Source organism: Dipodomys merriami, unplaced genomic scaffold (assembly GCF_024711535.1).
Source record: "Dipodomys merriami isolate MVZ:Mamm:240054 unplaced genomic scaffold, mDipMer1.0.p SCAF_10, whole genome shotgun sequence".
NCBI lineage: Eukaryota > Metazoa > Chordata > Mammalia > Rodentia > Heteromyidae > Dipodomys > Dipodomys merriami.
In genome coordinates, this window is record NW_027202271.1 from 41,104,678 (window position 1) to 41,132,460 (window position 27,783).

Genomic DNA, 27,783 nt, shown 5'->3' on the forward strand with positions numbered 1-27,783 from the left:
CATAACTTCCCTTGATGAATAAACTCAGGTGGCACAATGGACCTACATACAGCAAAAACTACAGAGTATGCCAACAGCTCCAATATCTACCATTGGGCTTCAATTATATAGGCTTGGCACAGAGTAGATCTGACCTGCAACAAATGACTTAATATTGTTTGATGTGGCTTGCACATGAACAAATAGAAATAAGATAAAGACTACCACAAAAAATTTGTAAATTATGAGTGACTACCTGAACAACTCTTTGAATAGTGTGTGTCATGTAATAGTATTCATGATTAGTAGCAATTACAATGATGAGGGTGGTAGATACAGTGATATCATACTTGACCTGGCTCAAGAAAGATGAAGTGTGATGTTTAGGTGATCTCTTTGGGGGCTTACAAAAGAGAGCTAGGGGAGGGACATCAATTTTTGATTTAACCTAAGTCATGTCAAGCTGTTTCATGAATTAAATGAGCAAGCAGAAAGAGGTGGTCAGGGTAAAACAAATCCCATAGGAAGAGCTAAACAGACATGAAAGAAACTATAACATTCTTGAGATTATGTAAAGAATCCTTGCTCTAACTTTTCAGGTTTTGGTTAGCTCTTGACGTTCATGAAGACTGATTTTCATTTCTTATACCCCTGTAGTGTGCGATGCCTTTCTCTCCATGCCTTACAATCACTTCACTGGCTTTCTTATTCCCACACCTGAAAAAACTATAGCTTTTGTTTGAAATTGGCATGGCTTAATTTCTTGAACTTCTCCAGCATTAGTCATTTTATTCATCCTCTCTTGTCATTCATCATTTGCACCTGACAAATCAGTAATATGAACAACATCATAATTGGAAATATGACAAGATCTGAGACCTACAGGAAATTAGATTTAAGTGAGAGTAAGAAATTTAGTCCTATCAGTCACAGATTAAATATGTAAAGCCTCCTGTTAAGATACATACATCCCCATTTCCTTCTGTGGACTACAGTAGGAGAATTCCATGCCCTGGGGTCTTCGTTTCATTCATTCTAGTCATCCACAGTCTCTCTCTCCTTTTCCTCTTCCCCACTGCCTCTGAGCCTCTCTCTCTCTCTCCCTCTTTTCTCCCCACTCCTTTTCCTTTCCCTATGTTATTTTCAATCTTCTATCCATGCTCTTTTCCTTAGCATATATCTGAACTTAAATATCTAAAGCACTGAATTTTAAACTCCCTCTCCACATCTCTGTGGAGTCTTTGCACACTTTCTGACAAAAATTAAACTGTATATCATACAGCTCAGATTCTAATGGTTAAAAATTCATTAATGGGAACAGATTGATGGTATATTGCTACTTTAATTAAAGAGGGCTGTGGAATGGCATTTAAAATAGCAATGTCATTTTCTAAATTGACATACCTCCATTACAAGGAGAAATACTTAAATTGAACCTGAAATAGAACAGTTTCACTTCCAGAAATACAGGACTTTTTCCATTTCAGTTTTTTTACCTACCAACAAGATATTCACTGCCAGAGGAAAAGAATTTTTTTCCAATTTCTTATCTTTGCATGAATCCAAGATTATTTCCAGGTAGCTCAAAAAGTAAACCCTTAAGTGTTAAATGACAAGAAGGAAGTGGGAATAATTTTCTGCAAAATTGAATGGAATAGCTACAAACTAGATTTTCCTTTTAAAAAACAGCTACTTTTACTACTTCTGACAGGCACATCATATCCTTCTTCTGCTATACAGGTCACCACATCTTAACATTAGAAAGAATTGTTTAGAGTGTGACCTAATGTCACATAATTTAGTCTGGTGAAGTTAGATCCATTATAGTGGCCTGCAATAAGTCAATCCAGGACATTGACTACTGTGTGATGCACTATTTAAAAAACAATCCCCACATCTTGTCTCACTAATCAAAGTTTGGGGCTTAATATTTGACTCTATTGAAGTACAATTTGGGAAACATTTATTAAACTATTTTATGATAATAGTAATTAATACTCTTTATTTTTCATTTTAGTATTCTAAAGACAATTGACCCATGATGCACTTTTAAAACCTCTTAAGTTTTGGATGGTAAAGGAAAGGTGATTTTGCTTTGCTTTTATGTTGTGAAACAGTTCAAGAAACAAATGTTTATTTTCTTTCTTTGTTGTTGTTGGTTAGGCATGGTCCCTGAGCTCAAGTCGAGCACTCTATCACCTGAGCCACAACACCACTTCCGGTCTTCTTGGTGGTTTATTGGAGATAAGAGTCCCACAGAGTTCCCTGCCCCGGCTGGCTTTGAACAGTGACCCTCATATCTCAGCCTCCTGAGTAGCTAGAATTATAGGCATGAGGCACTGGCGCCCAGCAAATGTTTATTTTCTAACTATCCAACTCCCTCCTTGCTTTTTTCCCCCAGGCTGGCCTAGAACTTGCAGCCCTCCTATCATACTCTCCTACTTACTGAATTTATATTCATGCCTGAATCTAAATACTCAATTTCACGCTATATTTCACCAACCCGCTTACTTTTAATATATAAAACAAAAACAGAGGTAATGGCCTGTATGTTACTTTTATTTATCCCTATCTTTTCTCAGAAGTAGGTACTGTCATATTCTCTGCATTTAACATTTCATGAGTAGTTTGTTTACTGAGACAATATATTTTATGGTACAAAAAAATCTAATACTATAAATAATAGGATAATAGGTCTGTTGCTGATGTTTTCTCTCCAAAATGACTGTACTATTTTAGTCTCCTCATCTACCCATCAGAATGTACATGATTCCCCATTTCTATCCATCCCATTCTCAGATCTTCAGTCTTTTGCCCAAATAACAAGGATAAAAGGAACTAATGTTTACACTTAATTTCCATGATTTTAAGAGATGGAAGAATATTGTATCTGTTTCCTGTTGCTATTATCACAAGTTGCCACATAAATTATTCCCTTATGCTTCTGGAAGTCAGCAATTTAAAATGGATTGCCTAAGGCTGTATTCTTTCTGAAGGCTTCCTGGGCAAGAGTTTCATTGTACTTTTCAGGCTTCTAGATTCCCCCTGTATTCCTTGGCTTGTATTCCTACATTGCAGGACCGCATCCTCTTCCTTTTACTGTCTTGTCTCCTAAAATGTCTTTGCCTTGTGTCCACTGGTAGTAGAAGATTTATGATTACGTTGGACTTACACAGATAATCCCAAGCAAACATCTCATATTAAGATTCTCAGCTTATTTGTACATGCAAAATATTTTTCCCATTACCAAATAAAAAAGTACAGTGGGATTACAGTTACATAAGTAAGGAAATGAGTACAATTCTTGTCAAACATTGTTACCTCCTCTTTTGTTTTTTCCTGCTATCCCTCCGCTGAATTCCCCCACCTGCCCACCAAATTGTAAAGTTCATTTCCATCATAGTGTCTTGTGAGTATCATTATTCCATTGGTTAATCCTTCATCCTTTGTCTCACTATTTTGTTATTCCCCTTCCCATCCTCAAATCAGATAAACTTATATACAATACAAAAGGTACCAAAATAAAAAACAGTGAAAACAATGGGTAAACCAAGAAAAAATAAAAAAGTGAAAGAAAAATCTAATAACTGCATATAGTACAATAAGTGAAAAAAACCCTCTTGTTCATTTCCATTCCCATCATTTTTATAAGGTCATATGTACATAGATATTAAGGTATTGTGATCCCCTGCTAGGACTATCCTAGAAATATACTAATTACTAAATATGAAGGAAACCAGACAGCCTACATTTCTTTGGGTGTGGCTTACTTCACTTAATATAATCAATACCTTGAAAATATTACAAGAGGAATAGAGGAAACAATAGGGGTCCTTGACACAAGTCAAAACTTTTCAAAAAAGACCCAGAAACACAACAAATTAAAAAAAAAGGCTGGATAAGTGGGAATGTATTAAACTGCAGACTTTCTGCATGGCAAAGGATATAGCTAGCAAGATAAATAGAAAGCCCACAGATTGTGTAGTCTTTTGAGGAACCTCCATACTGCTTTGCAAAATGGTTGAACAAGTTTGCACTCCCACCAACAATGCAGTAGGATTCCCTTCTGGCCACATCCCCACCCCACCTCCCCATAACAACATCTGTTGTTATTAGATTTCTTGATTATAGCCATTCTAACCAGTGTGAGGTGGAATCTTAATGTTGGTTTGTTTTGTTTTGTTTTGTTTTTTATTGTAAAGATACTTTACAGAGAGGTTACAGTTACATGAGTAAGGTAATGAGTCCATTTCCTAAGTAGCATTGTTACTCTCTCCTTTGTTTTCCCCCTACCATCCTTTTCCTCCCCGCCTCCCCAACTTCTCCCTCCCCACCCAAAGTTATAAAGTTCATTGTCAACATAGTGACTTGTACATTTCATTGTTATAATGGGTCATCCTGTATCCTTCAGCATTTTGTAATTTCCCTCCACCTGTTTTCACTGTATTTGATTACGGTGCCCTGCATCAATGTTCTTTTGGTTTGCATTTATTTTAAGGCTAGAGAAGTTGAGCATTTCTTCATGTGTCTATTGGACATTCTTATTTCTTCTTCAGAGAAGTCTCTCTTTAAGTCTTTTGCCCACTTATTAATCAGAAAGTTGTTTCTTTGATGATTTGTTATTGGGGGATTTAATTTTTTGAGTTCCAAGTATATTTTAGATATGAGACCCTTGTCTGTTGTATAGCTAGTGAAGATCTCCCAATCTGTGGGCTTTCTATTGATATTGTTAACTATGTTCTATGTCATGCAGAAGCTTTGTAGTTTCATGCAATCCCATTTGTCCAATTTTTCTTTGATTTGTTGTGTTTCTGGGTCTCTATTAAGAAATTTTTGGCCTATGTCAAGGAGCCCTAGAGTTTCTCCAATTCCTTCCTGTAATGTTTTCTGGGTGTCTGGATTTACTTCAAGTTGTTTTATACATTTGGAGTTCATTCTGGTGCAGGGTGATATATAAGGATCTAGCTTTAGTTTTCTACAGGTGTTAAATCAATTTTGCCACCATAATTTACTGAAGAGGCTGTCTTTCTTTCATTCTATCTTTTAGCTCTCTTATCAAAGATTAGATAGCTATAGGCCTGTGGGTTCATTTCTGGGTCTTCAGTTCTATTCCATTGGTCCTAGGTCTGTTCTTGTGCCGGTATCAAGCTATTTAGATTACTATGGCTTTGTAGTAGACGTTCAAATTTGGTATTGATATTCGTCCAGCAGAGTTCTTTCCATTGAGGAGCGTTTTTGCTATTCGGGGTCTTTTATTGTTCCATATAAACTTTTGGTTGCTTCTTCTATTTCAATGAAGATTGAGGTTGGGATATTGATAGGTATGGCACTGAATTTGTAGATAGCTTTTGGTAGTATTGCAATTTTCACGATGATAATTTTCCCAATCCAAGAGCATGGGAGGTTTTTCCACTTCCTTAGTTCTGCTTTAATTTTCTTTTCCAGATTTTTAAAGTTTTCATCATAGAGTTACTTCACTTCTTTAGTTAACTCCTAGGGGGCTGGGAATGTGGCTCAGTGGTACAGTCCTTGCCTTACATGCATGATACCCTGGATTTGATTCCTCAGCACCACATAAATAGAAAAAGCCAGAAGTGGCACTATGGCTCAAGCAGTAGTTAACTCCTAGGTATTTTTTGTGTGTGGGACTATTACAAAAGGAGTTGCTTTCCTGATTTCAGCCGTGCTGTTCTCATTGTTGCCTTAAAGAAAAGCCATTGATTTTTGAGGGTTAATTTTATACCCTGCTACTTTGCCAAACTTGGAAAAAATTATATTATGTGAAGTAAGCAGGCCCAAAGAAGCAGAGGATTCTGTGATTACTCTTATTTGCAATAACTAGTAGTATATGTCTAGGACAAGCAGAAAAGGTCAAATGCTATGTACATATGACCATATAAGATGATGCTAAGTGAAATGAACCCCAAGATAGGGACACAAGAGGTTTCATCTTTCTTGCTGTTGTTTCTAATGTATTTATTATGTACTATGTGGTATTTTTGTTTCTTTTGTATGTTCTTCCCCCCGGTACAACCCCTGTTTTCACTGTATTTGATTCTTGTGCCCTGCATCTTGTATATACATTTTTCTAATTTGAGGAGAGGAAGGGAAATAACAAAATGCTTAAATTAAGATACAGGTTGACCCATTGTAATAATGAGATGTACAAGACACTGTTGAAAATGAACTTTACAAATTCATGGAGTGGGGAAGAGGAGTGAGGAGATGGGGAGGGAAGGGATGGTAGAGGAAAAACACAGGAGGAAGTAACAATGCTTGATAGGAAAATGTACTCATTACCTTATTCATGTAACTTTAACCCCTCTGTACAGTATCTTTACAATAAATATATACATTAAAAATTAAAATTACAAAAAATAAATGGTTTACACACTAATTAAAGTTTCTAAACAGCTTTTTGGAAAAAAAGAAGAAAGAAAGGAAGAAAGGAAGAAAGGAAGAAAGAAAGAAAGAAAGAAAGAAAGAAAGAAAGAAAGAAAGAAAGAAAGAAAGAAAAAAGAAAGAAAGAAAAAAAGAAAGAAAGAAAGAAAGAAAGGAAGAAAGGAAGAAAGGAAGGAAGAAAGGAAGAAAGGAAGGAAAGGAAAGAAGGAAGTCCACAGATTGAGAGAAGATCTTCTCTATCCATACAAAAGAAAAAGACAAGGGCCTCATATCTAAAACATACTTAGAGCTCAAAAAATTAAACACTCTAAAAACAAATTCTCAATAAAAACAACAATCCCATTAATAAGTGGTCTAGACATTTAAAGATCTATTTCTCTGAAGAGGAAATAAGAATGGGCAATAGACACATGAAGAAATGTTCAACATCTCTGGCCATAAAAGAAACGCAAATCAAAACAACATTGAGATTCCACCTCACCCCGTTTAGAATGGCCATTATCAAGAAAACAAATCATAACAGATGCTGGTGGGGATGTAGCCAAAGGAAATGGTATTACACTGTTAGTGGGAATGTAAATTGTTTCAACCATTTTGGAAAGCAGTATGGAGGTTCCTCAAAAGACTATACATAGAGCTCCTAGATGACCCAGCAATTCTACTCCTGGGATTTTACCCAAATGATCACAAAGAAGGTCACACTAAAGCTACCATCAAAACTATGTTCACTGCAGAATTATTTACCATAGCCAAGACATAGAATTGATCCAGCTGCTCCTCAGTGGGTGAATGGATCAAGAAAATGTGAAATACACACACACACACACACACACACACACACACACACACAGTGGAACTATATGCTTATACCAGCAAGAATGACATTGCCCCATTTATAAGAAATGGAACAACTTGAGAAAAAAATCACATTAAGTGAAGTAAGCCAGACATAGAGTGTGAGTGTTTTTTACAGTGTAAAGTAGCATAATCACACAAATTTCAAAGATTCAAGTGTGGAAATCTAAGGGGAGCACCCTCGGCCTACTGTAGATACATGTTTCCAAGATAGAATTCCTTCTAAGTAATCTCCATATTTACATCAGGTTGCCCATTTTGTTCTTTGTTGCTTTTTTCTTCATTTATGTATTTTTTTTCCTGGTGGGAAATGTCTATGAATAGTACGATTTTATCAGTTACAGGCCTCGGAAGCTTTTTGATCTGTACTTTCTTTTCAATTTTGATGTTTTGCTGTTTCAATTTTAATAGAGTCAAAACCAGAAAAGAATCTTCAAATTTCTAGGACATTGAGAAGCTCATTTCTTTATCATCTGTACTTTTATTATTTTCTTCATGGTATAGCTTGCTTGTAATTGGGACTTAAACTACGAATTACACAAAAGCATTCAGGCCTACTCATTAAGGCTGAAATCATTTTACACCAGCAGAACTTCATGAAATTGTCACAGCAATGTGGAAGTAAGCGGAAAAGGAATGTGCCCTATTATTGCTCCTTTTTTTCATTCTTGTTTAGGAAAACTAAATCTAGGACCACTTATGAACTAGCAAAGCATATTTAACTTTTTTATGGTAGCTGAATCAATTTGCAAACATAGCTGCTTAACCCTAATGAGTGTGATAGGATTTCTTCTACCTAGAAATATCAATCTTTCAGCTTCCAGAAGTTGCTATAAAATCCCTTGTCCTTCCAAACCTTTCCATTTCCTAACAAATGGGGAAATGTATATCTAGTATAGGTATGAGTCAAGTGGAAAAGGTCAGATAATGTGATGTTAGGAAAACGAACCCTTAAATATGTATTTTAATGTTTTTGTTTCTTTCATGCATGTGTTTCTAACGCATTTATAAGATTATTTCTTTGTTGCTTTGTATGTCCCTCCCCCACAGTGTAACCCCCGCTTTCACTTTATTTGATGTCAGTCTAACATGTGGAGGAGATGGGGACAAACAAGTCATTTAAGGATTCAGGTGGACCTGTTGCAACAAGGAGAATTACAAAATGTCATGTCAAAGCAAGCTTTACAATGTCAGTGTGGGGGGGGGAGGGGGGTATGATTGGGTGGGGGGGAGGGGGGAGGCTGGGAAGGGAGGTGAAGGGTAAACAAAGGAGGAGGCTGCAATGCTTGGTAAGAAATGTATGCATTATCCTGCCAATGTAATTGTAACCCCTCTGTACAGTATGCTCTCAAATAAAATAAAATAAAATTTAAATTAAAAAAAAATCCCTTGTCCTTCTGCTGTGATCATGGTACTGTTTATTCTTCCTTAACAGAAAGGAAAAGGGCAATAACACAAGATGGCCCCCAGGATTCTGTATAGTTATATGTGCAAACAAAATTCCAGTGTGCTCAGTTTCTTTGCCCAAGTACAAATCAATCAGGTCAGAAAAGGATTAACTAACTTCACATGTTTTTTTTTTTCCTCCATGTCATGTTTACTGAAGTCATGTAGTTAGCAAAACACTGATAGTGACACTAAACAAGTTCAATCTTTTGAGAGGTGGATTTTTTATTATTATCTTTCAAAGGTAAAATAATCTGAGAATACCTCATCTAATCTGAGACATTTAATTCATCCATTCTGTGATATGAAAACAATAAAAAGAGAAGCAACAATGAAAACCTATAGAGAGATTTCCCTTTTATTCAAGAGGACTGAGAGATTACTTACATTTGGATTGGATTTAGAAAGTCTGAACTCCAAATAAGATGTATTTTTTTAGTTTCCACAGTGTAGAAACAAAGCAAGCATTAGAGGTAGGCTAGATGATACATCTATAATTATATACAATCTAATTATATACCATATATATAATTTCTTCAAAGTCTATAAGATAGGGTAGCTGTGCCAGTGTGCAAGGTCTCAGAATTCTCTACATCTTTGATGTCTCTGAAAAGCAGCAATGATAGAAGTAAAATCTTTTATTACTAACAGATCCTTAGCACAACGTGGGAGGTTTTTACAATTTCATTTTCTGTAGCAAATTTTCTGAATGTGTATTTCCTTTCATCAGTTCATGAGTGTGATTACTGATAAAGGAATGAAGATGAGGCCACGTGTCCTATACAACCAATGAAAACCCCAGGGTTAACCTTTATTAAGACAAAATGGACAAATCAATTTATATATATATATATATATGTGTGTGTGTGTGTGTATATATATATATATATATATATATATATATATATATATATATGAACGTACTTCTTACACCTTAGAGGAAAAAATTGAAAGAAATTGAATCAAATGAATGAGAAATGGAAAGAAATTTAATTATTTGCTTATCATTTTATTTAAAAATATATTTAAAAGGCAAAACTAAAAGTTTAGACAGGTGCATGTTAGAAAAAATACATTTGTTGCTAACAGCTTGAATAATCTTACATATTCTTTTCCAAAAAATGACAGCATATAGAAAGATTCTCTAGTTAAAAATAGATGTACTTCTTCCAAGCTCCAGATATTGACTGCAATTAAACATGTAGAAAATCAGCAGCTCTTACCCTCATGAATCTGTTAGTTTGAATCATTTCTTCATTCAGTCTACAATTTCATTGTCAAAGTCAGATTTAAATAACTCAAAAAGAGTGCTGAGTTGGTTCAGGGATTCTTAAAATAAATATAATTCTTCTCCTGCATTTAGAATTGTCTTTATCTTTCTAAAGTCATTTCCTCTTAGAACTACTATTTTTTTAATATTACAAAAAGTAATATATAAGTGGATAAAATCCAATAGTAGTTGTTCTATATTTATAAAAACACATTATCAATAAGTTTATAATCACTACTACACACTTTACATAATAATCTGGAAATATATTTGGAAACTAGTAAAAACTAGAAAATAAACAAAAATGATATCTAAGCAGGTAATATATATGTGACTTAGTTTTGAAAGAAAACTCATGTAGACACACATATAAATACACAGTCCTTTAGGTTCATACATTATTCTTATAAATTTAAATATGTTGTTTCCATGATTATAAAAGAAAAGAAGTTTAAGAATAGGAAAACATAATATTATATTGTAATATAGACAAATGTAAATAAAATAAAGAGAAATTTTAATAAGCGCATGCTAAGGTATTCAGCATCAGTAATACAGATGACAGAAAATTATACCTCATGGTACATGCCTACATAAATATTTTGTATACAGAGGCTTAATCATAATAGCCACTAAGTAGACAAACTAAATTGTTGATAAATTGTTAAATGGATGCGTTAAATGGTAGAGTTCCATTCTATACAATAGAATATTGTCTAAAAATACAGAAGAACAAAAGACTCATTTCTATTCAGCATGAGTAAAAACTTGAAAAGGCTACACTAATATGAAAAAATTCTATCATAGAAAGCACACATTTCTTGAGTTTATATGGGTAAAATGTCCATGATGAGCAAAATTACAGAGACAAAGGTAGATTAGTGATTGTTAAAGAAGAACTGAGGTAGTTGGGAGTAAATAAAGATAACTGGTGAAAAGGTTTATACTAATTCTTCATGGAAGATGAAAATGTTCTAACATTGATCATGGACATATTTTCACAGTTGTGAATATATGAATATCATTAATTGTACACATCAAATGAGATAAATAAACTTATATGAATTATATTTTATTAAAAGCTGTTTCAAGGCCAAGCCAAAGGCTGGTTCCTCATGCATATAATCCTAGTCACTTGGAAAGCTCAGATTGGGAAGATCATGGTTCAAGGCCAGTCCATGCAGGAAATACTAAAGACCCTTCTTCAGCCTAGAGCTGGGAGCAGTAGTGCATGCATGCATGTCATTCTAGTAATAGAGGAATATGAGATGAAGAGAATTACAGTTCCAGGCCACCCAAGGTAGAAAATTCTACAAAACATCATCTTTTTTATAGTCAAGGTGATTTACATAGGGGCTACAGTTACATAAGTAAGGTAATAAGTACATTTCTTGTCAAACTTGTTACCCCTTCCCTCATTTTTCTCCCATTTTCCCTCCCCCAACCCTCCCCCCAAGTTGTACACATCATTTCCAACATGTCTTGTATATATTGCTGTTGCATTGGTTTCCCCCTTGTCCTTTGTCTCACCATTCTGTTGTTCCCCTTCTCTTCCCTAATTCAAATAAATGTATATACAATACCAGCTTAGCAAAATCAACTACAGTGACAACAGGTGTTGTACCACAATGGGAAGAACATACAAAAGAAACAAAAAAATCACATAGTACATTTCAAAACAACAACAAAGAAAACCCTCTTGTATATAGGTCTTGGAGTTCATTTCTCTTATCATCATCTTATATGGTTGTATGTACATACCTATTGAGCTATTCTGTTCATCTGCTAAAATTATCCTAGACATAGACTAATTATTCCAAATAAGGGAAACCAAAGGAACTATGTTTCTTTGGGTCTGGCTTACTTCACTTAATATGATATTTTCCACGTCCTTTCATTTCCTAACAAATGGGTCTGTCTTTCTGATGGAAACATAGAATCCATAATCACATTTTCTTAATTCATTCATACTTTCAGGAATCAAAACATCATCTTAATGGAAGAAGTTTGGCATGGTGGTATGCACATGTTATCATAGCTACAAGATGTAAACTATTAGAGGATTGAAGAGGGTCCTGGTCCAGCCTTCTAGGAACAAAATGATATCTCTCTCAAAAATAGCCAGAGAAGAAAAAAACCTGGCAAAGCGCCTGCCTAACAATTATGAGGTGTTAAGTTCAAACCCTAGTACCAGCACCAACAAAAAATAGGTCCCATTACAAGGAACTAAAAAGATCCATATTATATTATTTTATCCATTATCTAATATAATCTGAAAAGCAGAGCATTATTTTTCATAATTTTATACTTCCATTCAGAAAAATAATAATTGTTTTATTATGAAATATTTTGGACACATTAGAACATGAATATATTGTAGAAATGTATTATAAAATATACAATAAGTTGATATATATTTTAAACAATTATCCTTTTATGTCAGAGGGAAAAGTCCATAGACTTCATCATAGTTTTATAAATAACTTCTAAATATAAACATGTATCAACCAAAATAATAATGTACATTATTAATCATGGTATCCTTCTAGGAGGAAAGGAATAAATGTTTTCTGAGAGCATCGTGTATATTTTTGTAAATCCTGGTACAACTATTTATATTTGTTTCTCTAGGAACTTTACTGAGAAGAAAGTCAAGTGCCTCTGGATATAATAAAGAGCCTGAACTAATATAAAATTCTGTTTAAAACACTCAAGTCATTTGGAACCAATATATGCTGTCATCCCATTTCTGTCTATCCTCATTTCTGTCCACCCTCAATTACTGTAAGTAAATGATACAGTGTTCACAAAACAAGCCACAGCACTTTTTCTAACAGGAGGTACTTAACATGGTTGCCCATAAGCTCTGTTCCTGAAATGTGTAACTCAGCTTTCCTTAGTATATCTTTCAACTGACTGATAAGAGCAATTGACACGGTTACACTGTGTTAAAATGCATGGTGCTGCATCGCTCTTCTTTTACCAATGGCTTACATTATTTAAGGAAAGCAAGTGTGGAGGAAATGTACTTTTTTTAGAGAAAAGCCAGTTGGGATATATGTCTCTAACTAAACTGTAGATAAATGTTTGGAGAGTAATAGTTTTAATTCACACACACACACACACACACACACACACACACACACACACACACACACACACACAAGTCTTTTCGTCTAGCTCTTCCATTTGGCTCATTTCTGTTGTTAACTGCAATCAGCGACAGCACAACTGGATTCAGGAGCCAATGAAACAAGAAAGGAGACAGTAGATAGAAGAGTAGGGTACTAGGGGATCCAGCACTCATGTACTTCTGAACCCTGAGCTCCCACAAGTGAGTTTATTTATTCAGTTCAGTACAGCGAAGGCTACTATAGGTACAGGCAGAAAACAAGGTGGTGATCTATCTTGTGATTACAATCATTAACATAAGACATAATTTGTGTACATAGTAATAACTAACCCCCAATAGCTAGGGAGCAGTGAGAAACAGCTGCTGTAACACAAACATTTGTCTCATTCCCATTGTCTCAAGCATCACAGGGCCCAATCAACTGTGACTTAGACATCATCAGGTTCAGTTAGTTGTGCCTTACACATTTGTCTTGCTTTTCCATTTGTGACCTTTCCAGGGTCCTGAGGAGCTTGCTTTTCATCCTCTTAACCCTTCCCTGATCTCACAGCTCGGATCCGGAGTTCCTTACACATTTCCCATGTGCTGAAAACAACTATCCCTTTTTCAAATATATTGAATGAACAGAATCTCCCTCCCAGGCTATACTTCTAGAAAGGTGACCTAAAATAGATGCCTTCCCCGTTTGCCATATACCCAAACATTCTATTTCTTCCTAGTGTTGCTTTGCTGTGCTAACCTATTACCACATTGCATGGTATATTTTCATAATTCAATTCTGTCTAATCTCCAGTAGCATGTACAATCCATAAAGTATGAAACTTTTTATTTACTAGTATATTCACAAGGCCCTCCTCCAAAACACCTTGTTCATTGGCTCATTGTATTTAATAAATACAAATTACCAAATAAATGAATATACAGAATATGGCAGTCAATATATTTTTAATCAGTATTTTAAAATAATGTGCTATTCTTTGGAAATAAATGATCTTTCAAACTATCTCAGCTGTGGAATACTATAAACATAGTTCATTAACATTCTTCATAAACCTAAACAAATTTTTAAGTTCTTCATTTTGATGTATTTAGATGTTTCTTTATTAGCCTTTGGTTCTGAGATAAAATATTTTAATCAGTAATGTTTTGAACCCAGAGATAAAAAATCCATAACTGAAAACATCTAAATGAAAATATGCATAGCTTAATGAAGAATTAAATAAGGACTTATATTTTGTAAGTATAAAAATGGTCTATGAGTGCATCACTCATATTCTGACAGACACTCCCTAGACTGAGAATTTTAGAATTTAGAATTTTTAGAAAGGTGTCTAAAATTGATTGTAAAATAGAAGTAGTATTTATTTGACCAAAGAGACCCCATTTGCCTGTAAAGTCAGCAAAGAAAAGAGACTGCAGCTGAGCTCCCTCATTAAAGAAACATCACAGTCAGATATGACACAGTGTCATATAAAAATGTTCAAATATCTAACTATGGAAATGGTCTGACTTTCATCTTGTTGAGTTCACATACTCTCTAGCTGAGCTCAGCCTTGATTAGTGTTTGCAGAAAATTGTATTCATGCTTAAAACTCTTTCTGAAAACTTTTCTTATTTTCAAATTAACACTCAAAAATATGGCTGGGATGACATGATTTCTACAGGTTTAAAAAGTCAGAAGGGATTGGAGTTTGCATACCAACTCTACAGAAATCTTTTCATTAAGCAATAAATAAGGTTTGATTTTATTTTTTTATAAAGAGAACTTCTGGGACATAAAACCCTTCTGTCTATTCCATTTAAAATAAAGATATATTCTAAAGAGAATCTCAAACATATTCAAATACAGGCTTTGCAAAGATGTTTTATTCTAATTTGAGAGTACATAATGAACATACTTCTTTACAACTACCATTTAATGCTGGGACTTTTATGGTTTATGATGCAACATTTGTTTCTTTTTATTCAACAGAAAAGGTCAGTGTAGCTAATAATTAGAACCATGACTCTGAGAGAAGAAGACTGTAATTATGCTATCTTTCAATAAATAATAAGGTATAAAAAGTAGGGGGGAATGAATCCTTGGTGTCAGCAAAACTATTTTACATATGAACAGCACAAGTGATTATTTATGCAGATGCTCTATTAAGTGACACTCATCCAAAATATTACTCAAATATACAGCTATACAAAAAAGCTCAATCAAGATATTCTAACTAACTCTTAACTAGAAGTGATTTAGCTCATAGATGGAAACATTTTTTTAAAGTTATAAAGGGAGAGTGGCAACTGCCTTCCTGGGTCAAGGAAACTACGTAAATGAGGCAGCAAGCCACAACACAATGTTGAGCTCCAAATGTAGGAGTCCAGTTGTGAAAAACTTTGAATTACAGGATTAAAATACTGTATATGTATGTATAAAAGTAGAACAATGAAGCCCATAGGAATTATTTTAAGAGGAAGAGGGAATGAATGAGAAAAGTGGAAAGGATGTTTGATCAGCGCACCTTGTCTGTATATCTGAAAACTTTATGTATACATGTACAGTGTAGAAGCTTGGTATTAATATTTGTACTCATTTGTGGAATCTACATACAAATACATGTATATATATGTACATATACTATCACACACATATGTGTATGTGTGTATATATATATATATATATTGATAAGGAGATGTGCAACTAATATAGAGGGGATGATTTTGATTGAGATATATTGCATACATGTATGGAAAGTCACAATAGACACCTCGTTGCACAACTAATATAGACTAGCTAACTCTCCTTAGTAAAAAAAATGCAAAAAATGCAGACAAAAAGATAAAATTAATCATGTAAAATAGTAAAAACAGAGTGCTAATGAAAACCTTTAAAACTGCTTTGAGTGATATCATTTCCATCGATCATTTTTTATGAAGTAATCATTTCAAAACTTGTTACGATTCTCAACTCCAAATGGATCAAAGACCTTGAAGTCAAAGCAGACACTCTGAAAATATTACAGGATGGAATAGGAGAAACCCTAGGTCTCCTTGGCTCAGGCCGAAATTTTCTGAATAGAGACCCGGAAACACAACAAATCAAAGAAAGGTTGGACAAATGGGATTGCATAAAGTTGCAGAGCTTCTGCATGGCAAAGGACGTAGCTAGCAAGATCAATAGAAAGCCCATGGATTGGGAGAAAATCTTTACTAGCCATACAACGGGCAAGGGTCTCATATCTAAAATATACTTGGAACTCAAAAAATTAAACCCCCCAACAACAAATCCTCAAAGAAACAACTGCCCAATAAACAAGTGGGCTAAAGACTTAAAGAGAAACTTCTCTGAAGAAGAAAGAAGGATGGCCAATAGACACATGAAGAAATGTTCAACATCCCTAGCCATAAAAGAAATGTAAATCAAAACAACATTGAGATATCACCTCACTCCAGTTAGAACGGCAAAAATCAAGAACTCTAACAACAACAAATGCTGGAGGGGATGTGGACAGAAAGGAACCTTACTTCATTGTTGGTGGGAATGTAAACTTGTTCAACCACTTTGGAAAGCAGTATGGAGGTTCCTCAAAAGACTTCACATAGAACTCCCCTATGACCCAGCAATCCCACTTTTGGGCATTTACCCAAATGTTTACAAACAAGACCACACTAAAGCTACCAGTACAACTATGCTTATTGCAGCCTTATTTACCATAGCTAAGATCTGGAACCAAGCCAGATGCCCTCAGTAGATGAATGGATCAAGAAAAAAATATATATATACACAATGGAATTCTATGCCTCCATCAGAAAGAATGACATTGCCCCATTTGTTAGGAAATGGAAAAACTTGGAAAAAATTATATTAAGTGAAGTAAGCCAGGCCCAAAGAAACATAGGTCCCATGGTTTCCCTTATTTGTAATATCTAGTATATGTATTAGTCAAGCGGAAAAGGTCAGATAATGTGATGTCAGGAAAATGAACCCTTAGATGTGTATTTTAATGTTTTTTTCTTTCATGCATTTGTTTCTAACGCATTTATAAGATTATCTCTTTGTTGCTTTGTATGTCCCTCCCCCACAGTATAACCCCTGCTTTCACTATATTTGATGTCAGTATAACTTGTGGAGGAGATGGGGAAAAACCAGTTGTTTAAGGATACAGGTGGACCTGTTGCAACAATGAGAAGTACAAGTTGTCATGTCCAAAACGAGCTTTACAATGTTGGTGTTGGGGGGGGGGAAGGGGGAGGAAGGAGAAGGATTGGGATTGGGGGGGAGTGGGGAGGCTGGGAAGGAATGTGAAGGGTAAACAAAGGAGGAGGCTGCAATGCTTGGTAAGAAATGTACGCATTATCCTGCCCATGTAGTTGTAACTCCTCTGTACAGTAAGTTCACAAATAAAATAAAATTATATTTAAAAAAAAAAAACCTTGTTACGATTCTAAGAGTCTTTTCTGGGAAATTAAGGCAAAAGATTTTGTTTCTTTAAAAGAACAGAGAATGTGTACTTTGTGTTTACTCAAAATAATACGGATTATTGGTGGTTACTTAGTACAACGGAGATTGCCATTCTAAAACCAAACGTGGTAAAATGAGAGAAACTATATACACTTGTCCTTACTCTGCTATTACCTACCATGCCCTGATCAAGCTGAAGATGTGGCCCTGCATAAGAAATCCAAACTATGGCAGTCCTTGATTCTCCATTTGCACGTGTATTATTCAAGTACGCAATTCTCTTCTGAGGCTTAATTTACATTTATGATGTGAAATCAATAATGTAAAAAAATCTGTTCTATACCACTTGTGGGTGAGGATGGGATGTAAAAACCAGGAGAGAGAGAGAAGCAAAGGTGACACTATCTAAAAAGAAACATACTCATTACCCGACTTGTGTAACTGTAACTCCTCAGTACAACACCTTTATAAAACCAATGAAATAAACGTGAAAAAGATAAAAATAAAAATGTATTATTACCTGAAAAAAATCCATTCTTAACAAATTTTAAACTTGTTTGCTAGATTACAAAAAAAGTACTTAGATACGTAAGTGAATCTTATCTTTTGGAAACGTACAGCAAAGTGAAAGGTTTCAAAACTGTGGAACAAATGATATCATATTAACAGCTATTATAAACTAAGAGTGGAAATTTTTTTCAAAGTTTAATAATTTCAGAATCTAGTTATTTATGATGAAAGTTGCAAAAAAGAAAAACAAACAATGATCCTGGCTAACTTGTCAAATTGTTACATCCTCAAAAAAGGGTTTTAACTTTCCTAATTGTTTCATTTATTAGATTTACAGGGCATGCATCTTTCTGGTTTTTCTTATTTTATTGTTCCTCAAACTATCTGCTGTTTATACAGGCCAGAAATAATTAAATGAGTAATGGCTAATGAACTTGTCCCAGAAGGACTTTGACCAACCTATTAAAAGAAATTGTTAAATAAAGTAAATCCATAAAAGTGATTGGGTATCCAAAGGGAAACTTGCAAAAGGTGATAAAAATGAATAGAACTTGAATTGTTAGAAAACAAATATAACAAGGAAATGTGTAAAGACAATAGTTATATACTTCGACACTGACTTGCACAAGACAGAAAACTCTGGTATTGGTTTTCAGTATGAAGAATCTGAAAGACTTTAGTGTTATATTTTGGATAAGACCTGTGTATCTGGGAGGGTAAACTATAAGAAAAAAAAATTATTGGCCCCAAAAAAGCAAAACCATCTGGTAAAGTCATGAATGACTGCGTTGAACAGCAGGGAAGCCTACTGTTAATCATTTCTGCAGTCAATTGAGAATTCTGTAGAGAATATATTAACTAGTAGTATAAAAAGTGCAGTGACCCAAATAAATTTCTAAAGGAAAAGGAATCAAGATCACTTAACAGATATTGTATTAGTTCTCAAAACTGAATAATTTCTTTTAATTATGTTAAAAGTGTTTGTGTGTTACTGTTACAGAGTATTTAAGAATTCTCTGCTCTCTTTTGTTTGTGTTGATATTCAAAAAGACGGAAATTTTTCACATGCCCTACTTTTATTAACCATGAAGAGATACTTATTGTAAATACTTTGATTCTGAAACATACACACACACACACACAAATCTATCCTTAGTAATAGACAACAAAGCCCTTGAAAATGGAACACAATATAATTATTTCCTTATAAATTAGTATTTTCTGTTGCTATTTGACTTTTAAAACCTATTCTTTCTGCTTTCTTTTTCCATTCCTTTCTTTCTTCCTTTCATCCTTTCTTTCATTCCTTTCTTGGAATAATAAAAGCCTGCTAGTTTTAGCTCACTATAGTATTGTGTTTTTCTACTACAGACTTGATTTTCCATTCTTCATAACAGCTATGCTAGCCACATGCTGTTTGAACTTGAATATTCACAAAGACCCCTTTGTTGATGCTTGGTCCCTAATTCCTAGAGATAAAACCTTTAGGAGAAGAGTCTAAGAAAAAGTAATTATGTCACTGGTGGTGTGCTCTTGAGGGAAATGTTGGCACTCAGGCTTATCATGAAGTGAGTAGGCCTCTTCCACCATCCTCTGCTCGAATGATAAACTGTTCTGCCACTGACCCAAAACAATGGAGCTAAGTAATAATGGATGGAAATGATGAGTCAAAAGAAACACTCCTTTTAAGTTGGCTATCAAGGTATTTTGTTACAGTGATGGAAAGCTAACACACCATGGGAATAAATGTTGTTGATGAAGCCAATTACCTCCATAGAAAGATAACCGTCCATGAAGAAGAGAAGTGTTAATGGAACATAAAACAGTATATTGTCCTACAAACAAATGTGGATCCATGCGTAATTTTCTTTTTTTCTTTTTTTAATATGTTTGAATTATAAATGGTTATACAAGTATGGTACAGTTTAACCTATCAATTTCTGGGTAGAGTGCGTCTTGTTCACAGTCACTCCCTCCCTTATCCCCAACACACACACACACACACACACACACACACACACACACACACACACAAATATTTCCCCTTTCTCTGCCAAGATCATAGAGTTTCCTAGGTTCTTCTTCACATGTGTACATGGAATATAATAACTATTCATCCGCCATTCCTTTTTCCATTCATAGTCCCTCTCCCATTCACTTCCCTTCAATAAAACATGTTTCAGCTTCTGGATATTCTTTTGTTTAAAATACTTGTTAATCACTCATGGGGTTAGCAGCATGAAGTTTCATGCTTATATGTACTATACCCTGTTCAGGTTGGTCAAGTAGGAAGATGTCCCTGGGTGGGCTTACTGGGAAGTTGCATTTTTGGTCTATGATCCACATGTCAGAGAAACCGTGTACCCTTTGTGTCCAACTTACTTCATTTAGTATATATTCAAGATCCATTTCTCTGAAAATGACATAATTTCATTATTTCTGATGGTAGAAGAAAATTCATGTATTTATTTATTTAGTTACTGCATCATAAGATAGTTCTATTCTTAGATTTTTTATCGTTATTTTACCCTGTCTTGTAACCTTCCATATAAATGTCCAAGACTGGTATCACTGGATCTTACAGTAATTCTATTTTTAGTTATTTTTTGAATAATATCCATATTGATTTCACAATGATTGTACTAACTAGCATTTCCAGAGACCATTAGAACCTCTTTTTCCTCACATCCTTGCCAGCAATGTCAAATGATGTTTTTTTTCTGAAGTATACATACTCCAACTATCTTAGCCTTTCTTCTTTGGTGGAAGTTTGAGAGGTAAAATCCCACTCATAATTAAAATAGCTATAGTTGGGGGTTATTACTTAATTGATCTATCTCACAATCTAATAAAAATTTGATAAGAGGGGACAGAACACAATAGTAAATATTCAAAATATGTGTCATTGGTTTAGCAATGTGGGTAAGAGTTAAGGAAAGATATTCCACTGTCAGAAACTAAGGACTTATTTTACTCTATGGAGACCCAATCAGAACGATTCCAACCTGTAAGAAATTGGAAAACCAAACGATATGTACTAAATCAATTGTTCTGGGAAACTTGTTGGAAAATTTAGAACTTTAGTGAATGATGATAGTTCTTTGTTTCTACAACAAAAAGTCTTGTAAGATAAGATCTCATATATGAGCAGGCCAGCTTTTGAGAAGAGAAAGATGGAAATCCTTCTAAATGGGCATACATTCTACCTGCAGCTTTCATCTATTTTTGCTGAGAGATAATTTAGACTCAGTGTTTGTGCGGAGGTGATAAAGTAAAGCAAAGCTGGCCAATTTTTTTTAAAGAAATGGTTAAATGTGTGAAGAAGACATGCATATTCATACTTCCAGAGGAGTAGAATAAGACAAAATATTCTTCTATACCTTTGTCCTGCATTTATCCATAAATAATACTGACACTCTAGGATTTAACTGGCCACCTGTTCACTTACTTTATGAAATATATTTCTCAGTTCTTCTTACTGCTGAAATGGCCTCTAGGATGTGTCAGGGAAGTTATGTGAGTCACTTTTAGATTTTTCTCTCTAAAATTAGATGATCAACATGGACTTCCTCTTGCTAGGTCTTTCAGTTAGCTATGGAAAAACATTAAGAACACGCATGATGGAGCAATGCAATAAAGGAAACCAGGTCCCTCAAAAACCTATAAAAAATAGCCCCACATCAGCCTGCCTGGGCCACTACTCATTTCTGAATATTTATTCATAAGAGAAATATCTTAGCTTCAATGTGGTATGCTTAAAACCTGAATCATTTTAGTCTACATGCTAACACAAAATGTAATGTATTCTAATAATCCCATAACCATAAATGATGCTTGGAATTTGTGCAATGAAACCAAAGTTATAAATGGATATATCTCAAAGTAAACAGTAAACTTTATGAAATAGGTACATGAAAGACTATTTCAAAAGGAAGCAAGAAAAGTGTCAAATAGTTTCTGAAACCTGCTGTGATGGATGCTTTCTATGCAGATGCTAGACTAAGGTACTCCTTATTTAATTTCACAAGATGCACCATATGTACATCTGTCTCAATAAATGATCATATTTTATAATTATAAGACTCTTTAAATCATGTGTCAGACATTTCCAGATGCCAAATAAGTCAAAATCTTCAGTGTTCAAACAACTATTCAAAAATAATTTATACACCTGGGAAATCAAAGCTAATGAATTGGAAGATATTTCTGAATATGTCATTGTATGCTCAAAATGGTACAAAATCTTGAGGACATGCATATGACTATGACATTGTATCTAAAATCCAGAGTATTTCACTACTAGAGAAAGCAAAAAACAAATATACTTTACCTAGCAAAAAGAAACATTTGTCATTAGATACAAATGCATCTATCTGACATTATATTTTAAAATTATTAGTGTTTGTACATAGTATAAAATAAATTTCATACTTCTTCTGGAAGAATTTATAGTGTGGGGTACAATTGACAAAAGAGAGATGTAAACATAGCCTCATACACAGACACACACATATTATCAGTTCCACAGACATATTTGTAAAGTATAGGTACCAAACTCATTTTAGACAGTAATTAAGAATAAAAGACACAGATAATTATGGAGGTACATGACTGTCACCCCAGCACTCAAGTACGTGAAACAGGAGGATCATAAGTCTGAGTTCAACCTGGTTACCTAGTGAAATGATGTTTCAACTTGTCCCTTAAGAAAAAGAATAGAAAATATTTAACTTAGCCATCTAGTCAAAGTATGTTTTCAAAATATATGTATTGTGTAGCATGTATTATATTGGAGACAGTAGCTCTCCATTTATTGCCACAAGAGTGTTCTTTGAACAAGGTGTTATTGTAATGCAGCAGTTTTGACTAGATGCTCAGATACTAGATAAATGGAAAATATGGCATGGATCTCAAGAAGTTTACATTTAAGAAATATGAACATTGAAACGAGAATTAATGATGAGCGGAGACAAAATAATAAGCAGATTAAAGTAAAAAAAACAGCTGTGGAAGAATGAAGGAATGTAACTACATTTTGATTCTGAAAACTTGGCGACATAGAGCAATAAAACTACTCTTGGTGACAATTATTAGAAATAACATGTTGTAGATTGAAATATAGTATTTAATGTAGAGGTAGAATTAAAAATAAATCATTAAACACTACAATCTAAAGCATATGCATTGTTTCAGAGGAAGAGGTCATAAGGCAGTCAGAAGTGGTATTAACAAATTTCCTACCCTGTATTTATTACTTTTTACTGAGTGAATGAATGATTCATGTTTATTGGCCATCCTAGGGCTTGTCCTCTCTAGTCTGCATTAGATGAAAGAGAAAGAAAGAGAAATTTAAGGAAAGTGTTAAATAATATTCAAGCAAACAGCAAAAAGAAAGCTTACATATAGGAAAGGGCACATATGTGAGAACTGTAAAAATTATAGTATGGTGTTATCCTGGACAATGATAGGAGGAAATATAAGCACAAGGATCATGGTTCAGACTCACCCAGGCAAAAAGCAAGACTAGAGCTGTGTCTTAAGTGATATATTGCCAGACATGAACAAGAAGGCTTAGGCGAACCTAGCTTAGCCTACCTACTTTAAGTCTGAGTATCATCAAAATAAATAAATAAATAAATAAATAAATAAATAAATCGTAACATTAGTGAAAGCACTCATGGAATTGGAAGACACTGTGTTAAATGACAAAGAGGCTGGGGAGGGCTGAGGACTTTGGAGAATATCATTCACAGTACTAAGCTACTATTTGATAGAAGTAAAAAGTTCTGATTGCTACTGTGTAATAGGATGACTATAAATAATAATATATACTCTATATTAAGATCATCTTACCTTGATTTACCATTACAGCACGTAATTTATCAAAGCTCCACACAATATCCCATTGTTTTGTATTTGTTGTTTGTTGTTTGTTGTTTTGTTTTTTGTTTTATTTTTTGCCAGTCCGGGGGCTTGTACTCAGGGCCTGTGCACTGTCCCTGAGCTGCTTTGCTCAAGGTTAGCACTCTACCACTTGAGCCACAGCACCACTTCCAGCTTTTTCTGTTTGTGTGGTACTGAGGAATGAAACAAGGGCTTCATGCATGCTAGGCAAACACACTACCACTGAGCCACATTCCCAGCCCCCATTGTTTTTATGTCAATAAAAAGTTAAAATTTTGAAAGAACTTTTTTTTCTGAATTCTACAATCGTGGCTTGTTTATTTGAAATATCTGAAGATGAACTGCTGTCCCAGTTTTATCAACCTTCTGCAATACCCCCTCTCGTCCACCTTTCTGGTATATATACTTCCTGCTGGTCCATCCCCATTTCAAACATTACAGGTTTAGAAAAATTTCAGACTTATTTAATAGTCATATATTGTCCTCAATTGCTGTCAATCAAGAGTACTCACCAGAGTCACATGACTATTCCACAGAGCTTATTTCAATCATTTTTTTTCCATTCTCTTTGAACATTTTTGCCCATTGTCTCATGAAACTACCGCTAAATCCCTAGAGGATTACCTGTAGTTTTTCTCTCATAGCCTTTGTCAGTCACCCTCCACGAATCCTGCCTTATATTCACCCAGTGTGTTTCAGTCAAAAAATATTTCCAAATCTCTGTAATGCTTATTCCACAGGACAACACATTGTGAATAGTACCATGAACTTTACTCACAGGAGTTAAAGAATCAAATGGCAAAGGAGAAATCAGAAAGATATAGCACAGGCCACAGTGCCAGATCTTAAAAGCAAAGTCATCTTACTGAAAACAGCACTCTACTTTGGCTATTTTGCCAAAAATTTACAGTGATAAAAAACATGATAAAACAGGAAAAGCCAATAATAGTCATATTTTGCTTATGGTCATCTCTATGTAGACCTGTAAGTTTTCCTGTACTTTAACAGATAAAGATAAATGACTGTATATATTTTTAAAAGATCAGTATCCTCATTTTAAAAATTAATCTGGAAGAATCATGTATTGAGGAAAATATGAAGTCAAAGTTCAAGAGGAAGGCATGTCAGTTAGAAGTTTCTGAAAGAAAGAGGAGCTATCACAGAGCATCAAAAAAATGGTCTTGTCAAAACTTGACAACCTTGATGTTGAAGGAAAGGAAGAAACAGGATCAAAGTTAATTCTGGGTGTGAACCTGAATGAGAGAAAGGCATGAAAGCTATTGAAAGGATAGGTGAGATGAAAAAAAAAAAAACATTGATATAGGAAAAGGTGATTTCATCATTTTTCTGTAATCTGACCTTTGTCCAGGGCCCCAACCATTCCTGAAAAGCAAGAAATAAGGAAAACATTTAAGTATGCAAGCCAGTTTAAAAGTCAGTTCAGGTGTAGTGTCTCATAAAATACAAGATGATTGATCTCTGGTCTCTGGGAGAGGAGGATTAACTAATGTCCTTATGACAAGGGGCGGCTGCTCATGTTGCTTTGCTCTGGCTTTTCTAGTGGTTCCAAATTTTGTCCTCCCAGGTTCGGGTTGCTTTATTCTGTGGTGATGCTGAGGGCCTATGGCTGGAAAACCTCAGAGGCCATTCTTAAAGCACTGGTTTGACATTTAGAGCTCATGGACTTCACCTTGGTGCTTACAACATAAACATCTGCAGTCTACCCACAGTTCCTATTTGGCACCAGTTATAGTGGCTCTTTTTGAAGTCCTCAATAAGCAACCACTTAATTACAACAATAATGGCCCTCTTCTGGCAAGATCCATTTAAGAACAAAGTCTTAAAAAAGACAATTCCAGGCACTTTGTTGTTGTAGTTGTTAAAGTAATAAGCTGGCCAGGCTATGAAATGGTTGTTTCCAGGACCCTGTGACAAGCATCCTTATGCCTGAGGAATCAATGTCAAACAGCTGCCCATGTCTGGCTTTGTTGTTGTTGTTGTTGTTGTTGTTTTCCTTTTCCACATATTCTCTGGGCCAAAGTCTGAATAAGGAAGAATATGGAACAAAACTAATCTATTTTTCTCCATCTTCATGCTTCCACCCCCTCCCACCCCTTTATTCCCTTGGGACAAAAATTCATAAAGAATGGTATTATTTTTCATCAATTACAGGAGCACTCTGCATTGGGTGCTTTAAGAGAAGTTGTATGTTAGCAAATATGAGGGATATGAAAGTAATGGAACCACTCTCTCTGGAATAGCTAAGAATCTGATTTATCATTGAGAGAGCAAACTTCCAGTACTAACCTCAACCTCACAAAACCCTTTGTCCAGTTCACTTTTTTTTATTCCTTTCTCATTTTTATCATTTCGGGTGCTTTCTCTGTATATTTCTTCCACAACAAGTCTTATTCTGCTACAAGAACTACTGTTGCCTTGGGCAAAATAAACAATGGATTCTGAAGAGCAAACTTTTAAAAAATCACGTCAATAATTTTCAAAACATTATCCCATTTCAGACATTTATTTTAAGCTACCTAAAGAAAATTTAGAAGAGTAAATATACCTTGGTAATCCAGAGAGATTTGTTTCCACATTTTAATTTACAGTCCAAGCCATGATCTAGTTTTCATGCAACTTTCTTATTCTGATTAATTATCATTGATACAGCTTGGCCATAAACCAAAAGGAATTTTTCCACCTGTAAAAGTTGTTTTAGAAGCATACTTACTTTCTTAGATAATATGATAGGAATTTCAGATATCCAGTCAAAATTTTCAGGTATCTACCCCACCCCAACTTTGAGGTCAAGGACTCCTGTCTGGAGAATGCTCTTGGCAGGAAATGGGGAAGAAGCAGGATCCACAGCCCCCAGTGGGGATGACCCCACTGCCCTCAGTTGCCTGAGACTCCCCTTCCCCCAGGGCTGCACAAGGTACCTGAGGTTGCATGGCCACACACACACACACACACACACACACACACACACACACACACACTTGCTTTTCTTAGTCTAGATCATAGGAGGAAAGAAGCTGTTGGGGGCTTTTTAAAGAAATTGTGTGTCTCAGGAGCTTCTTGCTGTCCGCTGGGTAGAGCATTCCAGTGGTCTCTTGACTAATGTGGAACAGATTTGGTTGTGAGGTAGGGTTTAAGTCAGGCACAGGTTAGTTTCAAATACTCGTTAATCTGTTTTCTCTTATTTTCTTTTTTGCACAGAAGCTGGTAATCTAGTATCTACATGTGAACAACTTTATATGAACATTTTTTTGTACTTGGTTTACCTGGGTTGATATGATACATTATATTTACGTTCCTTGAACACTGTGGATCCCCTAATGTATGAAGGACTGAGGCTTTGTAAATTAAGGACTGTTTGTGTAAAAAAAAAAAAAGTTACTTGATGGGGTCAAAGAAGTCGTATGTGATTGGGAAAACATTTTCAGGTATCATAATCCTAATATACATTCTTCTTTGACAATGCTAATTATCTTAGATTTTCAGTGCTATAAAAGTCTATGGTAAAAGACACAAATAATCTTATCTGGAAAATCAAAGAAGAAAGGAAAAGTGATAAATGACTTAATCAGATGACTGATAAGTATCAAGTATCTCACAGATACCAAGGTAGACAGGAAAGACAGACCTGAGACCAGCTACAACAGAGTCAGGGCCAAAGGGCAGCAGGTGAGGGAACAGACTACATGAAACCAGGTGGCAAATGTTTAGCTTGGCAAAAAGATGAAAAGTCCACCACAAAAGTCCACCAGGCTTTATAGCAAACTCATTTTAGGAATTCCTGAGAAAGAGATGATGATTGAATGTCTAGTCAATTTT